This window comes from Salmo salar, chromosome 14 (assembly GCF_965601325.2).
Source record: "Salmo salar chromosome 14, fSalSal1, whole genome shotgun sequence".
Taxonomy (NCBI): domain Eukaryota; kingdom Metazoa; phylum Chordata; class Actinopteri; order Salmoniformes; family Salmonidae; genus Salmo; species Salmo salar.
In genome coordinates, this window is record NC_138304.1 from 12,621,176 (window position 1) to 12,635,399 (window position 14,224).

General features: G+C 40.3%; 10 non-coding genes across 10 annotated transcripts; all 10 read right to left on the bottom strand.

The window, feature by feature from the left end:
* Nucleotides 1-159: 159 nt before the first annotated feature.
* trnav-uac (transfer RNA valine (anticodon UAC)) lies at nucleotides 160-232 on the bottom strand. Its single transcript has one exon. It is a non-coding gene; the product is annotated as a tRNA-Val (tRNA).
* Nucleotides 233-1,083: 851 nt separating this feature from the next.
* trnav-aac (transfer RNA valine (anticodon AAC)) lies at nucleotides 1,084-1,158 on the bottom strand. The gene has a single exon. It is a non-coding gene; the product is annotated as a tRNA-Val (tRNA).
* A 2,118-nt stretch (nucleotides 1,159-3,276) lies between these two features.
* On the bottom strand, nucleotides 3,277-3,349 carry trnav-cac (transfer RNA valine (anticodon CAC)). The gene has a single exon. It is a non-coding gene; the product is annotated as a tRNA-Val (tRNA).
* An 853-nt stretch (nucleotides 3,350-4,202) lies between these two features.
* On the bottom strand, nucleotides 4,203-4,275 carry trnav-aac (transfer RNA valine (anticodon AAC)). The gene has a single exon. It is a non-coding gene; the product is annotated as a tRNA-Val (tRNA).
* Nucleotides 4,276-6,018: 1,743 nt separating this feature from the next.
* On the bottom strand, nucleotides 6,019-6,091 carry trnav-cac (transfer RNA valine (anticodon CAC)). The gene has a single exon. It is a non-coding gene; the product is annotated as a tRNA-Val (tRNA).
* Nucleotides 6,092-6,944: 853 nt separating this feature from the next.
* On the bottom strand, nucleotides 6,945-7,017 carry trnav-aac (transfer RNA valine (anticodon AAC)). Its single transcript has one exon. It is a non-coding gene; the product is annotated as a tRNA-Val (tRNA).
* Nucleotides 7,018-8,948: 1,931 nt separating this feature from the next.
* On the bottom strand, nucleotides 8,949-9,021 carry trnav-cac (transfer RNA valine (anticodon CAC)). The gene has a single exon. It is a non-coding gene; the product is annotated as a tRNA-Val (tRNA).
* An 853-nt stretch (nucleotides 9,022-9,874) lies between these two features.
* On the bottom strand, nucleotides 9,875-9,947 carry trnav-aac (transfer RNA valine (anticodon AAC)). Its single transcript has one exon. It is a non-coding gene; the product is annotated as a tRNA-Val (tRNA).
* A 1,836-nt stretch (nucleotides 9,948-11,783) lies between these two features.
* Nucleotides 11,784-11,856, bottom strand: trnav-cac (transfer RNA valine (anticodon CAC)). Its single transcript has one exon. It is a non-coding gene; the product is annotated as a tRNA-Val (tRNA).
* An 885-nt stretch (nucleotides 11,857-12,741) lies between these two features.
* trnav-aac (transfer RNA valine (anticodon AAC)) lies at nucleotides 12,742-12,814 on the bottom strand. Its single transcript has one exon. It is a non-coding gene; the product is annotated as a tRNA-Val (tRNA).
* Nucleotides 12,815-14,224: the final 1,410 nt, after the last annotated feature.

Consider the following 14,224-nt stretch of genomic DNA (forward strand, 5'->3'; position numbering starts at 1 on the left):
GTATTTCTTTCTTTTTTTTCAGTTATCACTATCTGCCTCTGGTTAATGAAAGACATGTCTAAGACTGGTCTATTCATGTATTCTGCAGGCCTATGTATTTGTTTCGTTTTTTTCAGTTATTACCCTGTTTCTGTCATCACTATCTGTTTTGTTAAAATTTGTTTCCGCCCGGTTTCGAACCGGGGACCTTTCGCGTGTAAGGCGAACGTGATAACCACTACACTACGGTAACTACAAGAAAAAGAGTGGAAGTCATGGAAAATGTTAGGAATGCCCACAAGTCTACCGCCCATAATATCCCAAATAGAGTACCACAGTAGGAGTCATAATACCCATAAGAACTAGCGGTCGAACAGGGAAATGGTTCCAATGGTTTTTCCACCATTCATATTCCCCACAGGGGATTTTAAAAACTATTCAAAAAGGCCTGTGTTTCTTGTTGGCTTACCCTGGCATGGTAACCGTGTAATTCTCTCTAGGACAAGGTGACTTTTATAAAAAATGCTAATTAACTGCTAATGTGGCTATCATAAAGAACTACAAATGTATTATTTTAAGTGTTTCTAAAATCCCATATGGGAAAAATGAATGGTGGAAAAATGGTTGGAACCATTTCCCTGTTTGACCGCTAGGTTTTATGGGTATTATGACACCTCCACTGTGGGGCTTTCCCCAGTTTTATTTGACAATTTGTATCATGTTAAATATTAGCCACTATCGGGAGCCACTGTCAGTAACAGCCACATACATTTATTTTGGCATACTTTCATTCCGTTGACCTTTCTTTAATCTGTCACATCCTTGTGAATTGTTCCTGAGGGTTGCTAGCATTAGTGAATCATATTAAGCTAAAGTATTGCAATAATTTGGGACATGTAGCCTATTTGAATCATTATGGAACTCAGACCACACGTAGCAGGAATTTATTCAGAGCGCCCAAGCTAGCCACCCCAGCAGAGTGCGTTACGCGACTTAAAAGGGTAAGTCTGAATAGCAAATACTGAGAAGTGCGTAGGAAAAGCATGAATTCCTAAATTGGGATCGAGCCCTAAGTGAATAGGCTTACTGTCTAATTTGTTAAAATGTTTTTCCGCCCGGTCTCGAACCGGGGACCTTTCGCATGTTAGGCGAAAGTGATAACCACTACACTACGGAAACTGCATGACTAGGATACTAAGGGTGTGACTTTGGCTGGGTGGGTGGGTGGGTGGGGCATTTATCGCTCTCAGAACCAAATGAAGTCAGAAATGACTTAGTCCATTAACTAAGCAATCAGGCTTGAGATCCCGGGAATTATCGTGTGAATAACTCCTGAATAAGGGCTGATTCACCGTAGGGATGGTTTGGCTGAGCAGCCGGTTCTTGGAAGAGTCTTGGTGGTTCCAAACTTCTTCCTTTTAAGAATGATGGAAGCCACTGTGTTCTTGGGTACCTTCAATGCTGCAGAAATGTATCGGTACCCTTCCCCACGTCTGTGCCTCGACACAATCCTCTCTCGGAGCTCTAGGGACAATTCCTTCCACCTCATGGCTTAGTTTATGCTCTGACATGCACTGTCAACTGTGGAACCTTATATAGACAGACAGGTGTGTGCCTTTTCAAATCATGACCAATCCATTGAATTTACCACAGGTGGACTCCAATCAAGTTGTAGAAACATCTCAAGGATGATCAATGGAAACAGGATGGACCTGAGCTCAATTTCCAGCCTCATAGCAAAGGGTCTGAAAACGTATGTAAATAAGGTATTTTTTAAATCTTTTTTTATGAATTAAAAATGATATGTTATCGCTTTGTCATTATGGGGTATTGTGTGTAGATAGATTTTATTTGACTTAATCCGTTTTCAGAATAAGGCTGTAACGTAACAAAATGTGGAAAAAAGTAAGGGGTCTGAATACTTTCCGAATGCACTGTAGCTATGCAGGCTAGCTCCTTTTCCTTTGCTAGCCAGCCAACTAAATCTATCACACAATCACATCAAGCAGCTGAAATGACAGAAAACTGTCTGCACTTTTGTTTGTTTTACCTAGGATTATATTGCCATTTCTTTGGATATATCCATTATAATGACCCTGATAAATGAATTTGCCTGGCTCAGAGAAGCTGTCATTCTGGTCACATTCATACACATCGCACGGTGGAGGTCACCAAAAAAACGGCAACATTGATCCACAGGTTGGAGAGGCAGACAGCAAGGTTTAGACAAACCTCAACTGTTTCAAACCATATGCTAGCCAAGGGGCATTGGGAAATATTGTCTAGACCAGTGATATTTAAAGTCGGGGTCGGGGGGACTGCAGTGGGGATATATATATTCATTATTTAGGAACAAAAAATTATGAGTACAGATTATTGTACGAGACAATATAGAAACGTTTTTGAGAAAGTTAATTAGAAAAAAAGTATTTGATTGGGTAATTGAAGGTTATTTGTTGATGTAAAAAAAATGTAACGTACGGATTTTAAAGTTGTATTTGGGGTGGGATCACAAGAAATGATTGCAAAAAAATGGGGACCCCAGAAATTCTGGAGGAAAAAATTGTGTCCCTGCTGAAAAGGTTTGAATACCATTGGTCTAGACACATTTTTCCAGGGGAGATGAAGTTTATAAATTGACTGGCTGGGCCGTGGGACAGTGGATGCGCATTTATAAATCTAATGGAACCGCTAACAGGCACTACCCGCAGAATGCTGGGATGGTGGTGCTTCAACTCCCTGCTATTAACCAATTAGCATCCAGGATCCAAACAACCTGTTTTATAACATTGCATTGCCTCTGGTTATTGAAAGACATGTCTAAGACTGGTCTATTCATGTATTCTGTAGGCCTATGTATTTGTTTTGTTTTTTTCAGTTATCACTATCTGCCTCTGGTTAATGAAAGACATGTCTAAGACTGGTCTATTCATGTATTCTGCAGGCCTATGTATTTGTTTTGTTTTTTTCAGTTATCACTATCTGCCTCTGGTTAATGAAAGACATGTCTAAGACTGGTCTATTCATGTATTCTGTAGGCCTATGTATTTCTTTCTTTTTTTTCAGTTATCACTATCTGCCTCTGGTTAATGAAAGACATGTCTAAGACTGGTCTATTCATGTATTCTGTAGGCCTATGTATTTCTTTCTTTTTTTTCAGTTATCACTATCTGCCTCTGGTTAATGAAATACATGTCTAAGACTGGTCTATTCATGTATTCTGCAGGCCTATGTATTTGTTTAGTTTTTTTCAGTTATGACCCTGTTTCTGTCATCACTATCTGTTTTGTTAAAATTTGTTTCCGCCCGGTTTCGAACCGGGGACCTTTAGCGTGTGAGGCAAACGTGATAACCACTACACTACGGAAACTACAAGAAATAGAGTGGAAGTCATGGAAAATGTTAGGAATGCCCACAAGTCTACCGCCCATAATATCCCAAATAGAGTACCACAGTAGGAGTCATAATACCCATAAGAACTAGCGGTCGAACAGGGAAATGGTTCCAATCGTTTTTCCACCATTCATATTCCCCACAGGGGATTTTAAAAACTATTCAAAAAGGCCTGTGTTTCTTGTTGGCTTACCCTGGCATGGTAACCGTGTAATTCTCTCTAGGACAAGGTGACTTTTATAAAAAATGCTAATTAACTGCTAATGTGGCTATCATAAAGAACTACAAATGTATTATTTTAAGTGTTTCTAAAATCCCATATGGGAAAAATGAATGGTGGAAAAATGGTTGGAACCATTTCCCTGTTTGACCGCTAGGTTTTATGGGTATTATGACACCTCCACTGTGGGGCTTTCCCCAGTTTTATTTGACAATTTGTATCATGTTAAATATTAGCCACTATCGGGAGCCACTGTCAGTAACAGCCACATACATTTATTTTGGCATACTTTCATTCCGTTGACCTTTCTTTAATCTGTCACATCCTTGTGAATTGTTCCTGAGGGTTGCTAGCATTAGTGAATCATATTAAGCTAAAGTATTGCAATAATTTGGGACATGTAGCCTATTTGAATCATTATGGAACTCAGACCACACGTAGCAGGAATTTATTCAGAGCGCCCAAGCTAGCCACCCCAGCAGAGTGCGTTACGCGACTTAAAAGGGTAAGTCTGAATAGCAAATACTGAGAAGTGCGTAGGAAAAGCATGAATTCCTAAATTGGGATCGAGCCCTAAGTGAATAGGCTTACTATCTAATTTGTTAAAATGTGTTTCCGCCCGGTCTCGAACCGGGGACCTTTCGCGTGTTAGGCGAAGGTGATAACCGCTACACTACGGAAACTGCGTGAGTAGGATACTAAGGGTGTGACTTTGGCTGGGTGGGTGGGTGGGTGGGGCATTTATCGCTCTCAGAACCAAATGAAGTCAGAAATGACTTAGTCCATTAACTAAGCAATAAGGCTTGAGATCCCGGGAATTATCGTGTGAATAACTCCTGAATAAGGGCTGATTCACCGTAGGGATGGTTTGGCTGAGCAGCCGGCTCTTGGAAGAGTCTTGGTGGTTCCAAACGTCTTCCTTTTAAGAATGATGGAAGCCACTGTGTTCTTGGGTACCTTCAATGCTGCAGAAATGTATCGGTACCCTTCCCCACGTCTGTGCCTCGACACAATCCTGTCTCTGAGCTCTAGGGACAATTCCTTCCACCTCATGGCTTAGTTTATGCTCTGACAGGCACTGTCAACTGTGGAACCTTATATAGACAGACAGGTGTGTGCCTTTTCAAATCATGACCAATCCATTGAATTTACCACAGGTGGACTCCAATCAAGTTGTAGAAACATCTCAAGGATGATCAATGGAAACAGGATGGACCTGAGCTCAATTTCCAGCCTCATAGCAAAGGGTCTGAAAACGTATGTAAATAAGGTATTTTTTAAATCTTTTTTTATGAATTAAAAATGATATGTTATCGCTTTGTCATTATGGGGTATTGTGTGTAGATAGATTTTATTTGACTTAATCCGTTTTCAGAATAAGGAAGTAACGTAACAAAATGTGGAAAAAAGTAAGGGGTCTGAATACTTTCCGAATGCACTGTAGCTATGCAGGCTAGCTACTTTTCCTTTGCTAGCCAGCCAACTAAATCTATCACACAATCACATCAAGCAGCTGAAATGACAGAAAACTGTCTGCACTTTTGTTTGTTTTACCTAAGATTATATTGCCATTTCTTTGGATATATCCATTATAATGACCCTGATAAATGAATTTGCCTGGCTCAGAGAAGCTGTCATTCTGGTCACATTCATACACATCGCACGGTGGAGGTCATCAAAAAAACGGCAACATTGATCCACAGGTTGGAGAGGCAGACAGCAAGGTTTAGACAAACCTCAACTGTTTCAAACCATATGCTAGCCTAGGGGCATTGGGAAATATTGTCTAGACCAGTGATATTTAAAGTCGGGGTCGGGGGGACTGCAGTGGGGATATATATATTCATTATTTAGGAACAAAAAATTATGAGTTCAGATTATTGTACGAGACAATATAGAAACGTTTTTGAGAAAGTTAATTAGAAAAAAAGTATTTGATTGGGTAATTGAAGGTTATTTGTTGATGTAAAAAAAAATGTAACGTACCGATTTTAAAGTTGTATTTGGGGTGGGATCACAAGAAATGATTTCAAAAAAATGGGGACCCCAGAAATTCTGGAGGAAAAAATGGTGTCCCTGCTGAAAAGGTTTGAATACCATTGGTCTAGACACATTTTTCCAGGGGAGATGAAGTTTATAAATTGACTGGCTGGGCCGTGGGACAGTGGATGCGCATTTATAAATCTAATGGAACCGCTAACAGGCACTACCCGCAGAATGCTGGGATGGTGGTGCTTCAACTCCCTGCTATTAACCAATTAGCATCCAGGATCCAAACAACCTGTTTTATAACATTGCATTGCCTCTGGTTATTGAAAGACATGTCTAAGACTGGTCTATTCATGTATTCTGCAGGCCTATGTATTTGTTTAGTTTTTTTCAGTTATGACCCTGTTTCTGTCATCACTATCTGTTTTGTTAAAATTTGTTTCCGCCCGGTTTCGAACCGGGGACCTTTAGCGTGTGAGGCAAACGTGATAACCACTACACTACGGAAACTACAAGAAATAGAGTGGAAGTCATGGAAAATGTTAGGAATGCCCACAAGTCTACCGCCCATAATATCCCAAATAGAGTACCACAGTAGGAGTCATAATACCCATAAGAACTAGCGGTCGAACAGGGAAATGGTTCCAATCGTTTTTCCACCATTCATATTCCCCACAGGGGATTTTAAAAACTATTCAAAAAGGCCTGTGTTTCTTGTTGGCTTACCCTGGCATGGTAACCGTGTAATTCTCTCTAGGACAAGGTGACTTTTATAAAAAATGCTAATTAACTGCTAATGTGGCTATCATAAAGAACTACAAATGTATTATTTTAAGTGTTTCTAAAATCCCATATGGGAAAAATGAATGGTGGAAAAATGGTTGGAACCATTTCCCTGTTTGACCGCTAGGTTTTATGGGTATTATGACACCTCCACTGTGGGGCTTTCCCCAGTTTTATTTGACAATTTGTATCATGTTAAATATTAGCCACTATCGGGAGCCACTGTCAGTAACAGCCACATACATTTATTTTGGCATACTTTCATTCCGTTGACCTTTCTTTAATCTGTCACATCCTTGTGAATTGTTCCTGAGGGTTGCTAGCATTAGTGAATCATATTAAGCTAAAGTATTGCAATAATTTGGGACATGTAGCCTATTTGAATCATTATGGAACTCAGACCACACGTAGCAGGAATTTATTCAGAGCGCCCAAGCTAGCCACCCCAGCAGAGTGCGTTACGCGACTTAAAAGGGTAAGTCTGAATAGCAAATACTGAGAAGTGCGTAGGAAAAGCATGAATTCCTAAATTGGGATCGAGACCTAAGTGAATAGGCTTACTATCTAATTTGTTAAAATGTGTTTCCGCCCGGTCTCGAACCGGGGACCTTTCGCATGTTAGGCGAAGGTGATAACCGCTACACTACGGAAACTGCATGAGTAAGATACTAAGGGTGTGACTTTGGCTGGGTGGGTGGGTGGGTGGGGCATTTATCGCTCTCAGAACCAAATGAAGTCAGAAATGACTTAGTCCATTAACTAAGCAATAAGGTTTGAGATCCCGGGAATTATCGTGTGAATAACTCCTGAATAAGGGCTGATTCACCGTAGGGATGGTTTGGCTGAGCAGCCGGCTCTTGGAAGAGTCTTGGTGGTTCCAAACTTCTTCCTTTTAAGAATGATGGAAGCCACTGTGTTCTTGGGTACCTTCAATGCTGCAGAAATGTATCGGTACCCTTCCCCACGTCTGTGCCTCGACACAATCCTCTCTCGGAGCTCTAGGGACAATTCCTTCCACCTCATGGCTTAGTTTATGCTCTGACATGCACTGTCAACTGTGGAACCTTATATAGACAGACAGGTGTGTGCCTTTTCAAATCATGACCAATCCATTGAATTTACCACAGGTGGACTCCAATCAAGTTGTAGAAACATCTCAAGGATGATCAATGGAAACAGGATGGACCTGAGCTCAATTTCCAGCCTCATAGCAAAGGGTCTGAAAACGTATGTAAATAAGGTATTTTTTAAATCTTTTTTTATGAATTAAAAATGATATGTTATCGCTTTGTCATTATGGGGTATTGTGTGTAGATAGATTTTATTTGACTTAATCCGTTTTCAGAATAAGGCTGTAACGTAACAAAATGTGGAAAAAAGTAAGGGGTCTGAATACTTTCCGAATGCACTGTAGCTATGCAGGCTAGCTACTTTTCCTTTGCTAGCCAGCCAACTAAATCTATCACACAATCACATCAAGCAGCTGAAATGACAGAAAACTGTCTGCACTTTTGTTTGTTTTACCTAGGATTATATTGCCATTTCTTTGGATATATCCATTATAATGACCCTGATAAATGAATTTGCCTGGCTCAGAGAAGCTGTCATTCTGGTCACATTCATACACATCGCACGGTGGAGGTCAGCAAAAAAACGGCAACATTGATCCACAGGTTGGAGAGGCAGACAGCAAAGTTTAGACAAACCTCAACTGTTTCAAACCATATGCTAGCCTAGGGGCATTGGGAAATATTGTCTAGACCAGTGATATTTAAAGTCGGGGTCGGGGGGACTGCAGTGGGGATATATATATTCATTATTTAGGAACAAAAAATGATGAGTACAGATTATTGTACGAGACAATATAGAAACGTTTTTGAGAAAGTTAATTAGAAAAAAAGTATTTGATTGGGTAATTGAAGGTTATTTGTTTATGTAAAAAAAAATGTAACGTACCGATTTTAAAGTTGTATTTGGGGTGGGATCACAAGAAATGATTGCAAAAAAATGGGGACCCCAGAAATTCTGGAGGAAAAAATGGTGTCCCTGCTGAAAAGGTTTGAATACCATTGGTCTAGACACATTTTTCCAGGGGAGATGAAGTTTATAAATTGACTGGCTGGGCCGTGGAACAGTGGATGCGCATTTATAAATATAATGGAACCGCTAACAGGCACTACCTGCAGAATGCTGGGATGGTGGTGCTTCAACTCCCTGCTATTAACCAATTAGCATCCAGGATCCAAACAACCTGTTTTATAACATTGCATTGCCTCTGGTTATTGAAAGACATGTCTAAGACTGGTCTATTCATGTATTCTGCAGGCCTATGTATTTGTTTCGTTTTTTTCAGTTATCACTATCTGCCTCTGGTTAATGAAAGACATGTCTAAGACTGGTCTATTCATGTATTCTGTAGGCCTATGTATTTGTTTCGTTTTTTTCAGTTATCACTATCTGCCTCTGGTTAATGAAAGACATGTCTAAGACTGGTCTATTCATGTATTCTGCAGGCCTATGTATTTGTTTCGTTTTTTTCAGTTATGACCCTGTTTCTGTCATCACTATCTGTTTTGTTAAAATTTGTTTCCGCCCGGTTTCGAACCGGGGACCTTTCGCATGTGAGGCAAACATGATAACCACTACACTACGGAAACTGCAAGAAAAAGCGTGGAAGTCATGGAAAATGTTAGGAATGCCCACAAGTCTACCGCCCATAATATCCCAAATAGAGTACCACAGTAGGAGTCATAATAACCATAAGAACTAGCGGTCGAACAGGGAAATGGTTCCAATCGTTTTTCCACCATTCATATTCCCCACAGGGGATTTTAAAAACTATTCAAAAAGGCCTGTGTTTCTTGTTGGCTTACCCTGGCATGGTAACCGTGTAATTCTCTCTAGGACAAGGTGACTTTTATAAAAAATGCTAATTAACTGCTAATGTGGCTATCATAAAGAACTACAAATGTATTATTTTAAGTGTTTCTAAAATCCCATATGGGAAAAATGAATGGTGGAAAAATGGTTGGAACCATTTCCCTGTTTGACCGCTAGGTTTTATGGGTATTATGACACCTCCACTGTGGGGCTTTCCCCAGTTTTATTTGACAATTTGTATCATGTTAAATATTAGCCACTATCGGGAGCCACTGTCAGTAACAGCCACATACATTTATTTTGGCATACTTTCATTCCGTTGACCTTTCTTTAATCTGTCACATCCTTGTGAATTGTTCCTGAGGGTTGCTAGCATTAGTGAATCATATTAAGCTAAAGTATTGCAATAATTTGGGACATGTAGCCTATTTGAATCATTATGGAACTCAGACCACACGTAGCAGGAATTTATTCAGAGCGCCCAAGCTAGCCACCCCAGCAGAGTGCGTTACGCGACTTAAAAGGGTAAGTCTGAATAGCAAATACTGAGAAGTGCGTAGGAAAAGCATGAATTCCTAAATTGGGATCGAGCCCTAAGTGAATAGGCTTACTGTCTAATTTGTTAAAATGTGTTTCCGCCCGGTCTCGAACCGGGGACCTTTCGCGTGTTAGGCGAACGTGATAACCACTACACTACGGAAACTGTGTGAGTAGGATACTAAGGGTGTGACTTTGGCTGGGTGGGTGGGTGGGTGGGGCATTTATCGCTCTCAGAACCAAATGAAGTCAGAAATGACTTAGTCCATTAACTAAGCAATCAGGCTTGAGATCCCGGGAATTATCGTGTGAATAACTCCTGAATAAGGGCTGATTCACCGTAGGGATGGTTTGGCTGAGCAGCCGGCTCTTGGAAGAGTCTTGGTGGTTCCAAACTTCTTCCTTTTAAGAATGATGGAAGCCACTGTGTTCTTGGGTACCTTCAATGCTGCAGAAATGTATCGGTACCCTTCCCCACGTCTGTGCCTCGACACAATCCTCTCTCGGAGCTCTAGGGACAATTCCTTCCACCTCATGGCTTAGTTTATGCTCTGACATGCACTGTCAACTGTGGAACCTTATATAGACAGACAGGTGTGTGCCTTTTCAAATCATGACCAATCCATTGAATTTACCACAGGTGGACTCCAATCAAGTTGTAGAAACATCTCAAGGATGATCAATGGAAACAGGATGGACCTGAGCTCAATTTCCAGCCTCATAGCAAAGGGTCTGAAAACGTATGTAAATAAGGTATTTTTTAAATCTTTTTTTATGAATTAAAAATGATATGTTATCGCTTTGTCATTATGGGGTATTGTGTGTAGATAGATTTTATTTGACTTAATCCGTTTTCAGAATAAGGCTGTAACGTAACAAAATGTGGAAAAAAGTAAGGGGTCTGAATATTTTCCGAATGCACTGTAGCTATGCAGGCTAGCTACTTTTCCTTTGCTAGCCAGCCAACTAAATCTATCACACAATCACATCAAGCAGCTGAAATGACAGAAAACTGTCTGCACTTTTGTTTGTTTTACCTAGGATTATATTGCCATTTCTTTGGATATATCCATTATAATGACCCTGATAAATTAATTTGCCTGGCTCAGAGAAGCTGTCATTCTGGTCACATTCATACACATCGCACGGTGGAGGTCATCAAAAAAACAGCAACATTGATCCACAGGTTGGAGAGGCAGACAGCAAGGTTTAGACAAACCTCAACTGTTTCAAACCATATGCTAGCCTAGGGGCATTGGGAAATATTGTCTAGACCAGTGATATTTAAAGTCGGGGTCGGGGGACTGCAGTGGGGATATATATATTTATTATTTAGGAACAAAAAATTACGAGTACAGATTATTGTACGAGACAATATAGAAACGTTTTTGAGAAAGTGAATTAGAAAAAAAGTATTTGATTGGGTAATTGAAGGTTATTTGTTGATGTAAAAAAAAATGTAACATACCGATTTTAAAGTTGTATTTGGGGTGGGATCACAAGAAATGATTGCAAAAAAATGGGGACCCCAGAAATTCTGGAGGAAAAAATGGTGTCCCTGCTGAAAAGGTTTGAATACCATTGGTCTAGACACATTTTTCCAGGGGAGATGAAGTTTATAAATTGACTGGCTGGGCCGTGGGACAGTGGATGCGCATTTATAAATCTAATGGAACCGCTAACAGGCACTACCCGCAGAATGCTGGGATGGTGGTGCTTCAACTCCCTGCTATTAACCAATTAGCATCCAGGATCCAAACAACCTGTTTTATAACATTGCATTGCCTCTGGTTATTGAAAGACATGTCTAAGACTGGTCTATTCATGTATTCTGCAGGCCTATGTATTTGTTTCGTTTTTTTCAGTTATCACTATCTGCCTCTGGTTAATGAAAGACATGTCTAAGACTGGTCTATTCATGTATTCTGCAGGCCTATGTATTTGTTTCGTTTTTTTCAGTTATGACCCTGTTTCTGTCATCACTATCTGTTTTGTTAAAATTTGTTTCCGCCCGGTTTCGAACCGGGGACCTTTCGCGTGTGAGGCGAACGTGATAACCACTACACTACAGAAACTACAAGAAAAAGAGTGGAAGTCATGGAAAATGTTAGGAATGCCCACAAGTCTACCGCCCATAATATCCCAAATAGAGTACCACAGTAGGAGTCATAATACCCATAAGAACTAGCGGTCGAACAGGGAAATGGTTCCAATCGTTTTTCCACCATTCATATTCCCCACAGGGGATTTTAAAAACAGTTAAAAAAGGCCTGTGTTTCTTGTTGGCTTACCCTGGCATGGTAACCGTGTAATTCTCTCTTGGACAAGGTGACTTTTATAAAAAATATTCGCCTGTATTTACCCCCCCAAAATTAAATGCTAATTAACTGCTAATGTGGCTATCATAAAGAACTACAAATGTATTATTTTAAGTGTTTCTAAAATCCCATATGGGAAAAATGAATGGTGGAAAAATGGTTGGAACCATTTCCCTGTTTGACCGCTAGGTTTTATGGGTATTATGACACCTCCACTGTGGGGCTTTCCCCAGTTTTATTTGACAATTTGTATCATGTTAAATATTAGCCACTATCGGGAGCCACTGTCAGTAACAGCCACATACATTTATTTTGGCATACTTTCATTCCCGTGACCTTTCTTTAATCTGTCACATCCTTGTGAATTGTTCCTGAGGGTTGCTAGCATTAGTGAATCATATTAAGCTAAAGTATTGCAATAATTTGGGACATGTAGCCTATTTGAATCATTATGGAACTCAGACCACACGTAGCAGGAATTTATTCAGAGCGCCCAAGCTAGCCACCCCAGCAGAGTGCGTTACGCGACTTAAAATGGTAAGTCTGAATAGCAAATACTGAGAAGTGCGTAGGAAAAGCATGAATTCCTAAATTGGGATCGAGCCCTAAGTGAATAGGTGTACTATCTAATTTGTTAAAATGTGTTTCCGCCCGGTCTCGAACCGGGGACCTTTCGCGTGTTAGGCGAACGTGATAACCGCTACACTACGGAAACTGCGTGAGTAGGATACTAAGGGTGTGACTTTGGCTGGGTGGGTGGGTGGGTGGGGCATTTATCGCTCTCAGAACCAAATGAAGTCAGAAATGACTTAGTCCATTAACTAAGCGATAAGGCTTGAGATCCCGGGAATTATCGTGTGAATAACTCCTGAATAAGGGCTGATTCACCGTTTGGATGGTTTGGCTGAGCAGCCGGCTCTTGGAAGAGTCTTGGTGGTTCCAAACTTCTTCCTTTTAAGAATGATGGAAGCCACTGTGTTCTTGGGTACCTTCAATGCTGCAGAAATGTATCGGTACCCTTCCCCACGTCTGTGCCTCGACACAATCCTGTCTCGGAGCTCTAGGGACAATTCCTTCCACCTCATGGCTTAGTTTATGCTCTGACATGCACTGTCAACTGTGGAACCTTATATAGACAGACAGGTGTGTGCCTTTTCAAATCATGACCAATCCATTGAATTTACCACAGGTGGACTCCAATCAAGTTGTAGAAACATCTCAAGGATGATCAATGGAAACAGGATGGACCTGAGCTCAATTTCCAGACTCATAGCAAAGGGTCTGAAAACGTATGTAAATAAGGTATTTTTTAAATCTTTTTTTATGAATTAAAAATGATATGTTATCGCTTTGTCATTATGGGGTATTGTGTGTAGATAGATTTTATTTGACTTAATCCGTTTTCAGAATAAGGCTGTAACGTAACAAAATGTGGAAAAAAGTAAGGGGTCTGAATACTTTCCGAATGCACTGTAGCTATGCAGGCTAGCTACTTTTCTTTTGCTAGCCAGCCAACTAAATCTATCACACAATCACATCAAGCAGCTGAAATGACAGAAAACTGTCTGCACTTTTGTTTGTTTTACCTAGGATTATATTGCCATTTCTTTGGATATATCCATTTTAATGAACCTGATAAATGAATTTGCCTGGCTCAGAGAAGCTGTCATTCTGGTCACATTCATACACATCGCACGGTGGAGGTCACCAAAAAAACGGCAACATTGATCCACAGGTTGGAGAGGCAGACAGCAAGGTTTAGACAAACCTCAACTGTTTCAAACCATATGCTAGCCTAGGGGCATTGGGAAATATTGTCTAGACCAGTGATATTTAAAGTCGGGGTCGGGGGGACTGCAGTGGGGATATATATATTCATTATTTAGGAACAAAAAATTATGAGTACAGATTATTGTACGAGACAATATAGAAACGTTTTTGAGGAAGTTAATTAGAAAAAAAGTATTTGATTGGGTAATTGAAGGTTATTTGTTTATGTAAAAAAAAATGTAACGTACCGATTTTAAAGTTGTATTTGGGGTGGGATCCCAAGAAATGATTGCAAAAAAATGGGGACCCCAGAAATTCTGGAGGAAAAAATGGTGTCCCTGCTGAAAAGGTTTGA